Raw genomic sequence first — 16839 nt, forward strand, 5'->3', positions numbered from 1 at the left:
CTAGATATATTTTATTTAACTTTGTTTCACATTTGCAGTCTTGTTTTATTTTCTCTATCTAGCTGTTCTTCACCTAGGTCAGCACTGCGTTCTTAAACAAGACATTTCTTTCACTCTGGGCGTTTTTGAAGGCTGATAGGTTGCTGGCAAAAGTGGTACACTTTGTCTCTGGGGATCCTTTCTCGGAACATCAGATGTTTTATTATAAAAACACTACTTTGACCCATGTACGTTAGAGGGAGATTCCAGCCAGATGACCACGACTGTATGCTGATTGCTTCGCTGCAGCTGCTTATGTAGACTACAGGCCTCTTGCTCAGGTATGAGGGGTGATGTCTCCCCTGAAAGGCAGAATTAGAGCTTAACATGCTGGGCTCTAGCATAGCATAGGTAGGAACTATCCCTACAAACCTTAGTGACAGTATGGTAGCGTTATTCTTGTGTTTTACTCTCCTTGTCACAATTTTAATCTTATTGTGCTTCATCGTCCTAGTTATTGCAATACATGCTTTATTATCTAGGATGCAGTTACTTCAATGAAACCTTCCTGAATTTTACTCTGCCTCTGGTTGTCCTTGCATACATGAGAGAAACGGATGAGATCTGAGTGACAACGATTCCCCTGAGTAGTCATGTATGTCATGCGCCAGGTTGCCTCAATCTTCTCCGCTCTTCGGTGGAGATGAGGCACTGCTAGTTAGCCGGAACAAACCCTAATTAGGCCGACAGGTATCACATGGTGCGGGATCAGACTCAGTCCTACAGTGCAAGTGATTCTGCCACCCAAATCCAGTAGTCTCATTAGGATAATGAGAACATACGCAACATGGTGCCGCCAACGTTTGGTCAGGCACAAATTTGCAGGTCCTCCTGAGTATTTCTATCTTGCTACATGCAAGGACACCTCAGTGCTATACACAGATACGTCCGTGGTATTGAGAATTGAATTCCTCCTCAGCTAAGTAGGGAGTACCTAACTAATGCTGTAGGTCATTCAAGCTTGAACCCTAAAAGGAGAATCCCCATTTGGTGTGCTTATCTCTGCACAAAATTTACCATTCACCATGGCAAACCCACAGTGGGTAGCAATATGCGACTGCCCCTTACTGCACATTAATTGGCAAATGGCCTAACGGCCCAGGGGGGTCCAGTTACATTTGTTGTTTAAGCTCATGCAGCATACGCAGCATTCTTGGGTCACATTTCCAGCAGTTGAGAGGAACACAAATACATTTCACCACTATACACCTGCACAATATAGAGCTTATACTTATTTAGAAATTCCTCTATCTTATCAAGACCATAATAATTGGCTTAATGGCACCCTACCATGTACAATCCTACATGTTAGGCTAGGTCCTCTTAGTAATGATGGTCCTACCTGGCCTTTATTGGCCACATATACCCCACACCCTGATGCAGCAACCTTGATGGTAGCTGAGGTTCGCCTATTATATAATGAGCTTACAACAATATACAGACTATTAGTTCAGTTTGTAATGCAAACATTAAATACAAACTGAGCATATGCTGCCCTGATGCAACCACATGCAGTAACACCAGGCATTAACCCTGCGACTGTACATTCGATCATGGGTAAGGTACCCGCCAAACAGGAAGAGACTCCGATTTGGTTAGCTCAAAAATAAATGCACTGGAAGCAGTATTTCCCCATACGGGACCTCAGGACAAGCATAGAATATTAACAATGTGCTTTCCGTTTAGGATGGTTCCCACGGTAGACAACTGCAATACTTGGGGCACGGTATTTGCCACACTCTAAACTACCACACAAGGTACACCGACTCTTGCCAATCTTCCGGAAGTGTTAAATCAAATTTAAGATGAATACGGGGCTGCCCCAGCACTGGGCTTGGGGATGCAACTTATGGGCAATTTTGCCATGGTATCGTCAACTATATTAAGTAACCTTAAAGGGGAAGCGGTTGCACAAGTACGTATGCGGCTCCGGGATGTTCCTCTACAGGATCAAGAACGTGAGCTGCAAAAGATTATCGCGGAGACCTATTCTAGTATTGGTCGAGATAGCCTAGGGGCCAGACCCACAAAACCACTATTTCAGGGTAAATCTAACAAAGATCCTACCAAGCAAGCACCTGAGGGTTCTCAAAAACACTGGGATAAAAAACAACAAACACCTAAAAAATAAAGGGGAGAATCTCCGCATTCGGAGACCACTCAGAATGGATATAATCTCAGAAATAGAGATATAATAAAAACGCCTGACAGATATCAATATACTGATACAAGCCAATCTCGTTCTAATCAGGACTCACTGGAAAAACGCAGTGAGAGTTGTGGGCGGTCAGAGCGGAGAACTGAGTACGTGAAACTGAGACAGGAATCACAATGCTCAACAGAAGTTTCTGTTAAGAAAGAAGAGAAACTTCCCCAACAAAAACCCCAATTTAAAAAGAAAAAAAAGTGGCAGCAGTTGCGATTCGACATGCCACTCAAGAAGAGGGCTGTTAGCTGGCAGCCTAAAGACAAGGAAATCCACGCACAGTGCGGGTAAAAGATCGACGCAACTCCCGTCTGCAGCTGAAGAAACGACGCATCGCCGGGTCCGCAGCTGAGAAACGACGCTCGCAGGAAATGCGACCAAAGAATTGATGCACGGAGCAGGAGAAATGATGCGCAGCAGCGCTGACGGAGGCTGGGAGATCACAACCCGCACTGTGGGGTTTTCAGATTATCATGCGGCTGGATTTCTGACTCAAGTACCGCTGTGTGTGAAAAACAACGCAAGGCCTGCCTGGACCCGAGAGTGTTGGCCAGATTGACGCATCGCTCTCCTGCGGAGAGAAGAAACGTCACGCACCACCACAGTGAAACGAGAAACTACGCACGGTCCCGCTCGTGAGTGGAATCAACGCATCGTAAGCCCTTTTTGACACGCACTCACCTGTGCGGGGTTATTTTTTACGCGCCCAAGGTACTTTTTCATGCTGACAGCCTTAGTGTGTGTTTGAAACTAATTAAAGACTCTTTTTGCATTTTTGTTGATAACTTGACTTGCGTATTGTGGATTTTTGTTGCTTTGGTTTTGTTTTGTTTAGATAAATATTTCCTATTTTTCTAAACCTGTGCTGTTTCATTTTGTAGTGTTTTCATTAAGTTGCTGTGTGTGTTGGTACAAATACTTTACACCTAACACTCTGAAGTTAAGCCTTCTGCTCTGCCAAGCTACCGAGGGGGTAAGCAGGGGTTAGCTGAGGGTGATTCTCTTTTACCCTGACTAGAGTGAGGGTCCTTGCTTGAACAGGGGGTAACCTTACTGTCAACCAAATACCCCATTTCTAACATTGGTGATCAGCGGTTGGGATTTGGACTTGTATTTGTACTTGACATACAGTGATTAAGTGTACACTACTATTTTGAATGCAGACCCCTACGTGACCACATACTACTTGTTTGGTGATCTTTGATTTTTCTCTTTTGCTTGGATTTTTCCCTACATCCATTTTTGTGGTAATCTTTGATTGACTTCTGAACTTCATTTGGGAACTTTTCTGCTTTTTGGAACTTTGCACTTTTGTTGACTTTTCATCATGTCTCAATCCTGAGATGCATCAGTTGGAGCTGCTTTTGAACTGGAGAAATTGGATAGCTATATCAAGGCCCAGTTAAAAGAGTTCTGTAAAAGCTTTAAATGTCATATTAAGAGCTCATCCAAGAAGGAGGAGCTGCAAAAGGCGCTGAGGGCCTGGGTGACAGCCAAGAGCACTGGAGGGCACACAGAGGATGAGGAAGATAAGGAGGAGGAAGTGCAGTCCATACACAATGGTATTGTGGGTGGGCCTGTTATGCCCAGGGAGAGGGTCTCCAGGGCAAGTAGCAGTGTCTCATCTAAGGTTCTGACCCCTGAAGAGTTGCAGGACAGACAGGCAGAGAGGGAGCACCAGAGGGAGTTGGAGAAAATGAGGATGGCCCTAGAAGAGAAAAAGATGTTGTTGGCTCATGAGCTTAGCGTGAGAGAGCTGGATCAGAGGAGCCAGTCTAGTAGGGATGGTGGCAGCCCCATCACAGTGTAGCCTGAAAGGAGGGTGCACATTCCTAAAGATCTTGCGAAGGATTATAAAAGGGAGGACAACATATACTGGTGGTTTAAGGGGTATGAGTCTGCTCTCCACATGAATCTGGTCCCTGAAGCTCATTGGGGGGGCGGGTCTGTGGAAGCACTTTGAGGGAGAGGAGAGGGATACACTGACAGCCTTAGGGGATGCTCAGAATCTCACCTTCTCTAGCATGAAGGATGCCTTGCTTACAAGGTATGGTCTTACCCCTGAGCAGTACAAGGATAAGTTTAGATCCTAGAAGAAGAAGGAATCCCAAACATGGTTGGAATGTTTTTGATTCTTATTGCAGGTTACTGAATGGTTGGGTGAAGGGCAGTAAGGTAACTAAGTATGAGGGGCTTTACAATCTGATTGCTTGGGAGCACTTGTACAGTTTATGTTTTCCAGAGCCGAGCCAGCACCTGATTGATAGTAAGCTGACTGACCCCAGGAAGCTTGCGCAGATAGCGAACCGCTGGGAGAGCACCAGGGTCCAGAAGAGGTATGGGGGGGACCACGCCAAGGGTGGGCAGGGTCCCTCTCAGAAGAAAGGGGGGGTAAACAGGGGAGTTCTCTAAAGTGCCCTAAACTGATTCCCAGGGTAAGGAATCCCAGCCCCCCAGTGAGAAGAAGCCATGGTTCTCCAAAGGGAAGCCAGTGGCAGGTGGTCCCCCACGTAAGTGCTATACATGTGACGATTTGAGGGGGGACCCCAAATGCCCCAAAAGTACACCGGCACACACTGGTGCGCTGTCGCAGGGTCTGGCCAGTGTTGCGCTTGGGGAGGAGTTGGTTTCAGGTGGGTGGGAACCAGCTGAGATGACCCTTGTCTCACTAGGGGACAGTGAGATGGTCCAGAGAACCCTAGGGCCTGAAAACACTAAGCGGTACAGGCAGTGGGTGACCATTAATGGACAGATGGTGGAGGCACTGAGAGACACAGGAGCCAGTGTGACTGCAGTGAAGGAGTCAGCTGGTGTCTGAAGAGCAGATAGATCCCCGGGTACTTCACCAAGTAGTTGCAGTGGACAACTCAGAGCGGCTGTGCGGAGTGGCACAGGTTCCTTTTGAATGGGGGGGTCTCAGGTGCCTTGAAGGTAGCTGGAGTCCAACCATGCCTGATGATTGTTTGCTAGGCAATGACCTGGAGGATTCCCCTTGGAAGGAGGTGGAACACAGGTCTCACTTGGAGATGTTGGGTCTGCCTGGGTGGGTATGCGTATCCACCTGGTCAATGGCAGCCCGTCAGGGTAATCAAGAGCCCCTGGAGCCTGAAACAGTGGCCCAGGGGACTGCCAAGAAGGAAGGGCAGGGGGCGTGGGAAACCGCCCCAGAAGATTCCACGGTCGCGGGAGGAGGCAGAGCCTGAGGGTGACACCCCAAAGCCTACAGGGGAACAGGTGGCTGAACTGGGGGAGGTCCCTGAGCTGTCACAGTGGCTGCAGGAAGGGGGGCCCACCAGGGAAGCATTCTGTGCAGCACAGAAGACATGCCCTTCTTTGGAGGGTTTGCGGCAGCAGGCTGCAGACGAGGTGGCCGGCAAGGAGCCAGGATCACACCTGATCTATTGGGAGGATAACCTCCTGTATAGCGAGCCTAAGTTTCCTGAGCCTGGGTCAGCCTGTGTGTTGATGGTACCCCAGTGCTTCAGGGCCTTCCTACTGGGGTTGGCTCATGATGTGCCTTCAGCTGGACATTTGGGGCACGACAAGACCTTTGAGAGGCTTGTCACCCACTTTTACTGGCCCCTAAGGTGCAGGCACTTAGATGCACATTGCAGGTCTTGTTAGACTTGTCAGGCAAGTGGCAAGAGTGGGAGGAAATGTAAAGCTCCCCTCCAGCCTTTGCCTGTTGTCAGTACTCCCTTTGAGAGGGTAGGCATTGACATTGTGGGGCCTCTGGATCCCAAGACAGCCATGGGCAACAGGTTTATCCTGGTCTTGGTGGACCATGCCACCCGGCACCCAGAAGCCATTCCTTTAAGATCAATCACTTCCCCTGTGGTGGGTCGTGCTTTGATGGGGGTTTTTATCCGCATGGGGTTCCCCAAGGAAGTGGTATCTGATAGGGGTACCAACTTCATATCCACGTATATGAAGTCTCTGTGGAAGGAGTGTGGGGTAACCTACACGTTCACCACCCCTTACCACCCCCAAAATAATGGTCTTAATACCTTAAAAGGCATGATCATGGGCCTGTCAGAGCCCTTGAGGAGGAAGTGGGACGTCCTCTTGCCATGCCTTTTGTTCACCTACAGGGAGGTGCCTCAAAAGGGACTTGGGTTTAGTCCCTTTGAGCTGATTTACGGCCACCCTGTGAGGGGACCTTTGAGTCTGGTTAAGGAAGCTTTGGAGAAAGCTCCTAGTAAACCCCCCCAGGATATATTCCGTTACATGCTGGCTTTGAGAAACCAGACTGCCAGCTTCAGGAGTCTCGCTCAGGAGAACCTGGAAGCAAACCAGGAGGACATGAAAAGCTGGTATGACCAGAATGCCACTCTGGTCGAGTTTCAACCTGGACAAAAATTGTGGGTGATGGCACCAGTGCAGCCTAGGGCGCTCCAGGACAAGTGAACTGGGCCATTTGAGGTGGTGGAGCACAAGAGTTAAGTCACCTACCTGATGGACTTGCGGTCTCCAAGGAACCCTTTAAGGGTCCTGTATGTCAACCACCTCAAACCTCACTTTGAGCGGACTGAACTGTCCATGCTCCTTGCGACACATGATGGGGTAGAAGAGGAGAGTGAGCCTCTTCCTGACCTCCTGTCTGCAGGAGAAAACGACGGGTCAGTGGAGGGAGTGATCCTCTCCCCCTACCTGACTGAGGAGCAGCAAGGTGACTATTGCCACGTGTTGGGACAGTTTTCCTCACTGTTTTCCCTGATCCCAGGAGTTACACACTTGTTCACATATGATGTGGACACTGGGGACAGTACACCCATTAAACAGATGGTTTACCGGGTGGCTGGCAGGGTCAGGGCATGCATTAAGGATGAGGTATCCACAATGCTTACCCTAGGGGTTATTGAGCACTCCAGCAGTCCTTGGGCCAGCCCAGTGGTATTGGTCCCAAAGGCTGCTGCATCTGGTGCCACTCCAGAACTCAGGTCCTGTGTGCACTACCGGGGACTCAATGCAGTCAGCAAGACTGACGTACACCCCATCCCCCAAGCTGATTAGCTCATTGACAGGTTAGGCGCTGCCAAGTACCTCAGTACGTTTGATTTAACATCTATGTACTAGCAGATTGCCTTAACTGAGGGGGCCAAGGAGAGGTCAGCATTCTCTACATCAGATTGCCACTTTCAATTTAAAGTGATGCCATTTGGGATGAAGAATGCCCCTGCCACCTTTCAGAGGTTGGCAAACCAGGTGTTGGCTGGGCTGGATGAGTTCAGTGCTGCCTACCTGGATGACCTTGATGTGTTTAGTTCCACATGGGAGGAACACCCGCAACACCTCTGGAGAGTGTTAGAGGCCCTGCAGAAAGCAGGTCTCACTATTAAGGTGAACAAGTGCCAAATAGGGCAGGGTTCTGTGGTGTACTTAGGACACCAGGTGGGGAGTGGTCAGGTGGCACCCCTATAGCCTAAGATTGACACGATTCTGGCTTGGGAGCCTCACAAGACCCAGACTGAAGTGAGAGCCTTTTTAGGTCTCACATGATATTCCACGAGGTTTGTTAAGGGATATGGTACCATTGTTACCCCCTTAACTGAGTTGACTTCTAAGAAGCAACCCAGGAAGGTGATGCCCTGTGCTGAAGGCACCTGACTACTCCAAGGAGTTTTTTGGGCAAACAGACGCCTCAGAGCATGGTATTGGAGCAGTTCTCTCACAGCTTGATGAAGAGGGCCTAGATCAACCCGTAGCCTTCATTAGGAGGTTACTACCCAGGGAACGTAGGTGGAGTGCCATGGAACGTGAAGCGTTTGATGTGGTCTGGGCACTGAAGAAGCTAAGACCCTACTTGTTTAGGACTCACTTCAGAGTTAAGCCCGACCATAGGCCCCTCAGATGGCTAATGCAGATAAGGGGTGAGAATCCAAAACTGTTGAGGTGGTCCATTTCCCTACAGGGGATGGACTTTATGGTGGAACACCGTCCTGGTACAGAGCACGCCAATGCTGATGGTCTGTCCAGGTTCTTCCGCCTTAGTGATGAGAACTCCCATGAGGTCAGGTAGTTGCTCCCCACTTTCAGCTGGGGAGACTTTTTCATCCTTGGCGTGGTCTCCCTTAACTTTTTGCCTGTGTTCCCCAGGTTGTTGATGTGTGCTGCACTCTGATTTTACTGTTTTTGTTACTCCGGGCACTTTTACACTGCTAACTAGTGCTAAAGTGCAAGTGTTCCTTTACAAAATGTGCACGTAATTGGTTTATCCATGATTCGCATATTTGGTTTACTAGTAAGTCCCAAGTAAAGTGCACTAGAGGTGCCAGGGCCTATAAATCAAATGCTACTAGCGGGCCTGCAGCACTGGCTGTGCCACTCACATAAGTAGCTCTGTAATCATGTCTCAGACCTGCCACTGCAGTGTCTGTGTGTGTAGTTTTAACTGTAAATTCGACTTGGCAAGTGTACCCACTTGCCAGACCTAAACCTTCCCTTTTCTTACATGTCAGACACCCCTAAGGTAGGCCCTAGGTAGCCCCAAGGGCAGGGTGCAGTGTATGGTTAAGGTAGGACATATAGGCCCTCATTACAACCCTGGCGGTAAATCCCGCTTACCGCCGTACTGAAGGCCGTCAACATACCGTGGCCGCGGCAGAAATCCGCTACAGGTCTTACGACCCTCATCTCGTAATCCGCCACAAAACAGACACCCACACAAGTCCGCCACACCAAAGGTCAGTGATAAACTGGTGATAGCAAAACCGACACTGTCACGCCAACAGGAATACGCCCACACTATCACGACCCACAAATCAATGCGGCGGTCTTTCAACCGCGGTAATCCATTGGCAGTACACACCGCCGCGCTCAAAATACACACACATTTACAAAACACAACCACGTTGGACAATTCTAAATACATACACCTGATACACATACACACACTACACCCACACCACTATAAAACACACACCCGCATTACCCACAACCCCTTACAACATTTTTGTGAAGAAGCACAGAGAGAATAGCCAACACTACACCAGCATCCACAAGCACACCACACCATCACTCATACAACATCCACGCACCTCAAAGAACACACACCAACACAACTTTTCACACAGCACAACAAACATCACCTCACACATCACCCACACCACATCATGACACCTCAAAGACACCCCAGGTTTTCTGAGGAGGAGCTCAGGGTCATGGTGGAGGATATCATCTGGGTAGAGCCACAGCTTTTCGGATCACAGGTGCAGCATACCTCAATTGCTAGGAAGATGGAGCTATGGCGGAGAATCGTCGACAGGGTCAACGCAGTGGGACAGCATCCAAGAGTACAGGATAACATCAGGAAGAGGTGGAACGACCTACGGGGGAAGGTGTGTTCTGTGGTATCCAGAACCCAGATTGCTGTACAGACGACTGGTGGTGGACCCCCACCTCCTCCCCCACAACTAACAACATGGGAGGAGCAAGTCTTGGCAATACTGCATCCTGAGGGCCTCGCAGGAGTAGCAGGGGACTGGACTCTGGTAAGTCAAATCTTAATTACCATATCTCCCACCCCACCTGCATGATATCACATACCTCCACCCTCTCCCTCACCCCATCACTCCAACACCTCACATATGCCCCACTATCACAACCCAGCCATCCCAATACCAAGCCCTGCATGCAACACCAAAGCATGGACACCCGTTGCTAAAGCATGCCCAGTACAGACACCCACACAGACCCCAAAACACTAATCACACAATGGCAAACACAACAAAGCAAGCACAGGAGTTGAGGGTAACTCACCCAATGCACAAGATGGCACACACAAATACTATAACTTTGCATTTACACCCCAGTAGGACCTATACCCAACGTCACCGGACCGGAGGTGCCAGACATATCCAGTCCCCCCACAGAAGAGGCCCACAGTGATGACAGCAGCTCTGCTCGCCTGGATCTGGATGACCAGCCCAGCCCATCAGGGACCTCTGGACAGTCGGTTACCCTGCCACAGTCACAAGCCACAACAGAGCCTCCCCCCTCAGGAAAAGCCAGCACAGCACCCACCCAGCAGGCCCATCCCTTTGTCCCCAGGACACGTCAATCAGCAGTGTGTCCACCACTACAGGGACCCCAGGAAAACCCACCAACCCAAGACAATCAGGGACCTGGGGTCAGTGGCAGTGGGCACACAGTTCAGGGGCCAGAGGCACAGGATAACAGGAAAGCTGGGATGACTGTTGTGCGACAGGGGGAGGGCAGGCCCAGGAAATCCACTCCCCATGAGGCACTCTCCAACATCATGGGAGCATACTACCATTCCCAGGAGACCATGGGCACAGTACTGGCCAAGTTTCAGGAGACCCAGCAGCTGCAGGAGGAACACTACCTGGTGATCAGGGAGGACTTGAAGTCCATCAACACCACCCTTGTCACCATTGCAGGGGTGCTGGCAGACCTGGGCAACACCATGAGGAACACAGTGGCACAAGCGGGCCCCTGACACTAGCCTGAATGATGAACAGCCCTTCGCCGGCGCTAGTGGACAGGAGGCCCCGCCACAGGAACAACAGGCCTCCAGCACCCCACCCCCTGCAGAAGGAGAATCAGCCCGCAAACGGTCCCTGAGATCCAGGAACAAGACAGAGAACATTGCCAAGAACCCCGCCAGGAAATAACACTCTCCTGATTGTCACCCTTCTGTCCCACTTTGTCACCCTGTCCACCTTAAACTGTCATTGCTCCCCTTCCTGTGCCTCCTTGGACAACGCACCTGTGAGACCAAGAGATGGAACTCTACCATGGACATTCCTCCACCATCACCCCAGCCCATTGCACACCCCCTCCACTTATTAGCACTGAAATAAACACCCTTGAATCACAAATCAATCTGGAGTCACGATATACTTTTACAAATGTGTAATTGCAACATTACAACATTTCGGAAATATAGCAATGTCAATGTTCATGTTCACATACCAATGTTACACAGTTGTTGGGCAGCAGTAAACATAGCAGAGGGCACAAAGTGGGACCCTGATCTGTAAAATGGAAAGCCAAAGTGACATGTCAGGGTCCATACACAGAGGTAAAAAGGCAGATATATGCTATGTCCTACAGTAGTATGAGATGTGAGAAGCAGTGCGATCCTCTTACCTGTGTCTCACTGGAAGTATTGCAGGATTATGTTGTTTCGGTTGTCTATATCTTCTTCTGCCTCCTCTTCTTCACTGTCCACAAGCTCCACAGCTGCCACAAGACCAGCATCAGGGCCATCCTCCTGCAGGAAAGACACCTGGCATCGGAAAGCCAGGTTATGCAACATACAGCATAACATGATGATCTGGCACACCTTCTTCGGTGAGTAGTATTGGGAGTCACCTGTCAGATAGAGGCACCGGAATCTGGCCTTCAGGAGGCCGAAGGTGCGCTCCATTATCCTCCTTGTACGCCCATGTGTCTCATTGTAGCATTCCTCTGCCCTTGTCCTGGGATTCCTCACTGGGGTCAGTAGCCATGACAGGTTGGGGTAACCAGAGTCACCTGAAAATATCGAGGGACAACTGTTAGACTTTCTCCAACCATTAGGGACTCTCCCATACCCAGACACCTATTTAAATTGTGTGGGGACCTTGGGCTCACCTATTAGCCAACACGGAGCCTCTGGAGTTGCCCCAACACATAAGGGATGCTGCTATTCCTCAAAATGTGAGTGTCATGCACAGAGCTAGGATACTTGGCTTTCAGATGGGAGATGTACTGGTGGTCTGCCAAACACACCATCTGCACATTCATAGAATGGTAGCTTTTCTGGTTTCTGTACATCTGTTCATTCCTGCGGGGGGGACAAATGCCACATGTGTACCATCAATGGCACCAATAATGTTAGGGATATGTCCCAGGCCATAGAAGTCACCTTTCACTGTGGGCAACTCCTCCACCTGAGGAAACACGATGTAGCTGCGCGTGTGTTTCAGCAGGGCAGATAACACTCTGGACAACACGTTAGAGAACACTGGCTGTGACATCCCTGATGACATGGCCACTGTTGTTTGAAAGGAGCCACTTGCCAGTAAAAGGAGCACTGACAGGACCTGCACTAGAGGGTGTATTCCTGTAGGATGGCGGAGAGCTGACATCAGGTCTGGCTCCAACTGGGCACACAGTTCCTGGATTGTAGCATGATCAAGTCTGTAAGTGATAATGATGTGTCTGTCTTCCATTGTTGACAGGTCCACCAGGGGTCTGTACACCAGAGGATGCCACCATCTCATCACCTGCCCCAGTGTACGTGCCCTATGTAGAAGAAGGGTGAGCAGAAGGTCATACACCACATAGATTGCACAAGGCTGTTTATCACAATCGTGAAATAATCTTTGTGTGCCTTTGTCGGTATTCCTGGCCAAAAGTGCTGTGACGCAGTTAGTTGGCCTGCCATGTGGCCACCTGAAATGGCAGCTGCCTGACCTGTAAGGAGGGACAAGGGGAAATGAGGTAACTGTGCTGACATTGTGCAGTGGCGCGGTAGGCGGTCGAAGACCGCTGTGCAATCCAGCATTGGTTATCATTGGGCCCTATGGGTTCCAGGAGCCAATGACAATATACGCTGCCGGTGACGGTACGCACCGCCGTGGATGTGACCACCATTTTCTATCAGTTCCCTCACTTGATACCTGACCTTCAACAGGAGAGGACCTACACTGCAAGTGCTGCCGTGACCTGTGTCTGGAAGTGACAATTGCTACAGTGTCTGGGGAAAGGGCCCCTGCCTTCACATCGGAGGAGTTGGACAAACTGGTGGATGGGTCCTCCCCCAGTACACGCTGCTCTACGGTCCTCCAGACAAAAAGGTGAGTAAACTGTGTGCATGGTGGATGGCACATCATTGTATGGAGTGTCGTGGATGGAAGAGACGGGGGGGCATAGGGCAGCATGTGAGAATGGTGAGTGTATGTTTTTCTGGGCCAGGGTGGGAGGTTTGTGGCCAATGTGTGAGAAGAACTGTACGGGGGAGTAATATCCATTCTTACATCACTTTTCCTCTAGGTCAGCGCCCACCAGAAGAATGGTATTTGGTGTGCCATCGCCAAGGGAGTGCGGACCCTGGGTGTCTACCATAGACGGAGCACCCACTGCCAGAAAAGATGGGAGGAACTGCGCCGATGGAGCAAGAAGACGCCGGAGGCCCAGCTGGAGATGGCCTCCCAACGTGGAAGGGGTGCCCGTCGCACCATGACCCCCCTTATGTACCAGATCCTGGCGGTGGCATATCCTGAGTTGGATGGGCACTTGAGGGCATCACAGCAGCCACAAGGGGGTGAGTACAGTATCATTCAGCTGACTCTGCGCTCTTGATGAAGTGTCTGGGTGGGGGAGGTGGGCTGTGGGTTCCCCTAGATCAGGGCAGACACTCCAAAGTACATACATTGTTTTGCAGGCTCACTGCCAGTTCAACCCCAAAGGTGGTAGTTGCCCTCTACACCTAGTCAGGCTCCTATGGGTTCCAGCTGTGCATGAAATGGGCCTAGACATGAGTCCCCCAGGGCGTGTGCTTTTCCCCTGCACTGTTAGTGCATGCGCTAGTGCATAGGGCTGCTCCCTATGTGCTGTGTCGGCCAACGGTAGTGGTGTTGCAGGCATTGACCATGTGTCTCTTGTGTCTTTCCCCCCTTTTTGTTTTGTCACCCTGTCCTTGTGTGCATTAGCATCATCTGGCGGAGGAGCATTGGCATCGGAGCAGGTGGGAGCTTCAACCCACATGGCCCTGGAGGGTGAATTTACGGAGTCTGAAGGCACCAGTGGGACGTAGTGCAAGGGGGGCTCCACGACGGGGACAGGAGCAGACACCAGTGACAGCAACTCCTCCTCTGATGGGAGCTCCGTTGCGGTGGCGGGCACCTCTGTGCCCACCGCAACAACAGGTACAGCTGCCACCCCCCCTACCAGCACCGCCCTCCCAGCAGCCCCTCATCGAGTTTCTCGTGCCCGCTCACCCAGGAGGGTGGGCATCTCCTTCGCCCCAGGCACCTCAGGCCCCGCCCCAGTCAGCCCTGCTGCCCTCAGTGAGGAGGCTATTGACCTCCTGAGATCCCTCACTGTTGGGCAATCAACCATTTTGAATGCCATCCAGGGTGTAGAGAGGCATTTGCAGCAAACAAATGCATACCTGGAGGGCATTCATTCTGGTGTGGCGGCCCAACAGAGAGCATTTCAGGCTCTAGTCTCAGCACTGATGGCAGCCATTTTCCCTGTGTCCAGCCTCTCCCCTCCAACCTCCACTACCCAGACCCAGTCCCCTCTACCTCAGCCTATCCCAAGCACACCTTCAGACCAGCATGCACACTCATCAACACACAAGAGTGGACAAGGCAAACATAAGCACCACACATCCCACAGGCAGTCACACAAGCACCATCCCCATGCAGACACACCAACATCCACTGCCTCCACTGTGTCCCCCTCCTCCACGTCCTCCTCCTCCCTCCCAGTCTCGTCTCTACTCACACCTGCATGCACTACATCCTAAGCCACTACCTCCATCACTAGCACACCCATCACCACACACCGCTCATGTGCACTCACCTACCCCACTACCATGCACACGTCCCTTGTGTCCTCTCCCAGCGTGTCTGTGAGCACTCCTCCCAAAGTACACAAACGCAGGCACACACCCACCCAACAGCCATCCACCTCACAACAGCCTCCCGCCCATGCACCTTCACCCAAATTCAGCAGACGTACACCTCCTACAACCACTACCTCTTCCTCCACTCCCAAACCTCCTCCATCTTCCCGTCCCAGTGTGTCTAAAACAAAACTAACATTGACCTCTTCCCTACACCTCCCCCCCGTCCTTCCCCTAGAGCCAGGATGACCAGGTCCCAGCCCAGCACCTCAGCCACCAACTCCTCCAGCACTGTGGTCTCAGCAAGTCCAGTCACATCACGGGCTGCACCCATCAGGGCTACCAGTGTGCCACCTAGCGAGGCCAAGGATCAGATGCCCCAGCAGTGTTCTCTCCGTTTTGAGTCAGGTATCATGTGTGGGCTTCGCCCATGCATTTTGGGACCACTGGTCCACAGACAATAATTGGAACAGTATACGGACTTGTGTAGTTGCTGTACATATTTGTATATACTGATGATTTTAAGTTATCTTGGCCTATCTGATTTTTCGATGATTACACTTGTTACAATCATTTCATTTTGTCTTTGCGCGCTTCCAGGGGCTGACGGGGTGTAAATGTCATGTTGCTGCATGTATTTGTATGTATGTTGTTGTGGGTGAGGGTGGGGGTGGGAGTGTTGTGTGTGTGCGTGTCACTCTCGCTTTCCTCCACCCCTCCCCTGTGTGCTAGGTGCAGTACTCACCGTGGTCATCGCCGGCGTCTTTGCTGCTCCTGGTACAAGAGGAGGTAAAACAACATGGGCAGGACCTGTAACTCGGGCTCCATGGAGTCCTGGTTCCTCGTTGGGTGTCGAGAGGTGAGTGGTTTCCGTTCCAAGTCCTGTTTCTGCCGTGCTTTTGATGGCGTTGGTACCGCCCCGTAAAAGGTGGCGCTAGGCCTGTTGTAATACATTGGACAGTACATTGTGTTCCGCCTGTCTGTTGGCGGTTACCGCCGCGGTGTTTGTTTCTACCGTCGTGCCGGTCAGAGTGTTAAAGTGGGTGTCTATGTAGGTGATTTCCACCATGGTCGTAATTCCATTTTTTTAACCGTCGGCCTGTTGGCGGTATTACCGCCGCTTTAGCACCAACCGCTAGGGTTGTAATGAGGGCCATAGTAATGTGTTTTATATGTCCTGACAGTGAAATAATGCTAAATTTGTTTTTCACTGTTGTAAGGCCTGTCCCTCTCATAGGTTAACATGGAGGCTCCCTTTAAATCTGATTAAAGTGTAGATCCCTTAGGAGAGTGGATGGACATGTGGTGTTTGGGGTCTCTGAGCTCACAATTTAAAAATACATCTTTTAGTAAAGTTGATTTTAAGATTGTGGCGGTCATTTTGAACACGGCGGGATTTCCCGCCGTGTTCAGGCTGGCGGTCTTTTAATCGACTGCCAGTCTCCTGGAAAACCCGCCCGCCGTATAATGTTTTCCCCACCAGGCTGGCGGGCGGAGACAGTGTCTCTGCCCGCCTGCCTTGTGGGGAATACAGCTGCAACATTGAAGGCCACTCCATGAGGAGCCGCTGCCAATGTTGGTGTGCGACGGGGGCCCCTGCACTGCCCGTGCAAATGGCATGGGCAGTGCAGGGGCACCACCTCTGCCAGCCTTTTCCTGGCGAAAAGGCTGGCGGCGGGTGCATGGCAGTGGGTGACGCCTGCCGCTGGAAGACATCAACCATTTCATTATGTGGCGGTTCGGCTCGCCATACCTGCTGGCGGCTTTAGCCGCCACTGCTGGCATGGCGGGCCGAACCGCCATGTTCATAATGACCGTCTGTGTGTTTGAAAATGGCACTTTTAGAAAGTGGGCATTTTCTTGCTTATACTATTTCTGTGACTCTGCCTGTTTGTGGATTCCCTGTCTGGGTCAGTTTGACAGGTGGGCTGGTTCCACCTCACACTAGACAGTGACACAAAGGGAGCTGGGGTGTAGCCTGCATATCCTGATGAGCCATCTGTGCTAGGAGGGA

This window comes from Pleurodeles waltl, chromosome 1_2 (assembly GCF_031143425.1).
Source record: "Pleurodeles waltl isolate 20211129_DDA chromosome 1_2, aPleWal1.hap1.20221129, whole genome shotgun sequence".
NCBI lineage: Eukaryota > Metazoa > Chordata > Amphibia > Caudata > Salamandridae > Pleurodeles > Pleurodeles waltl.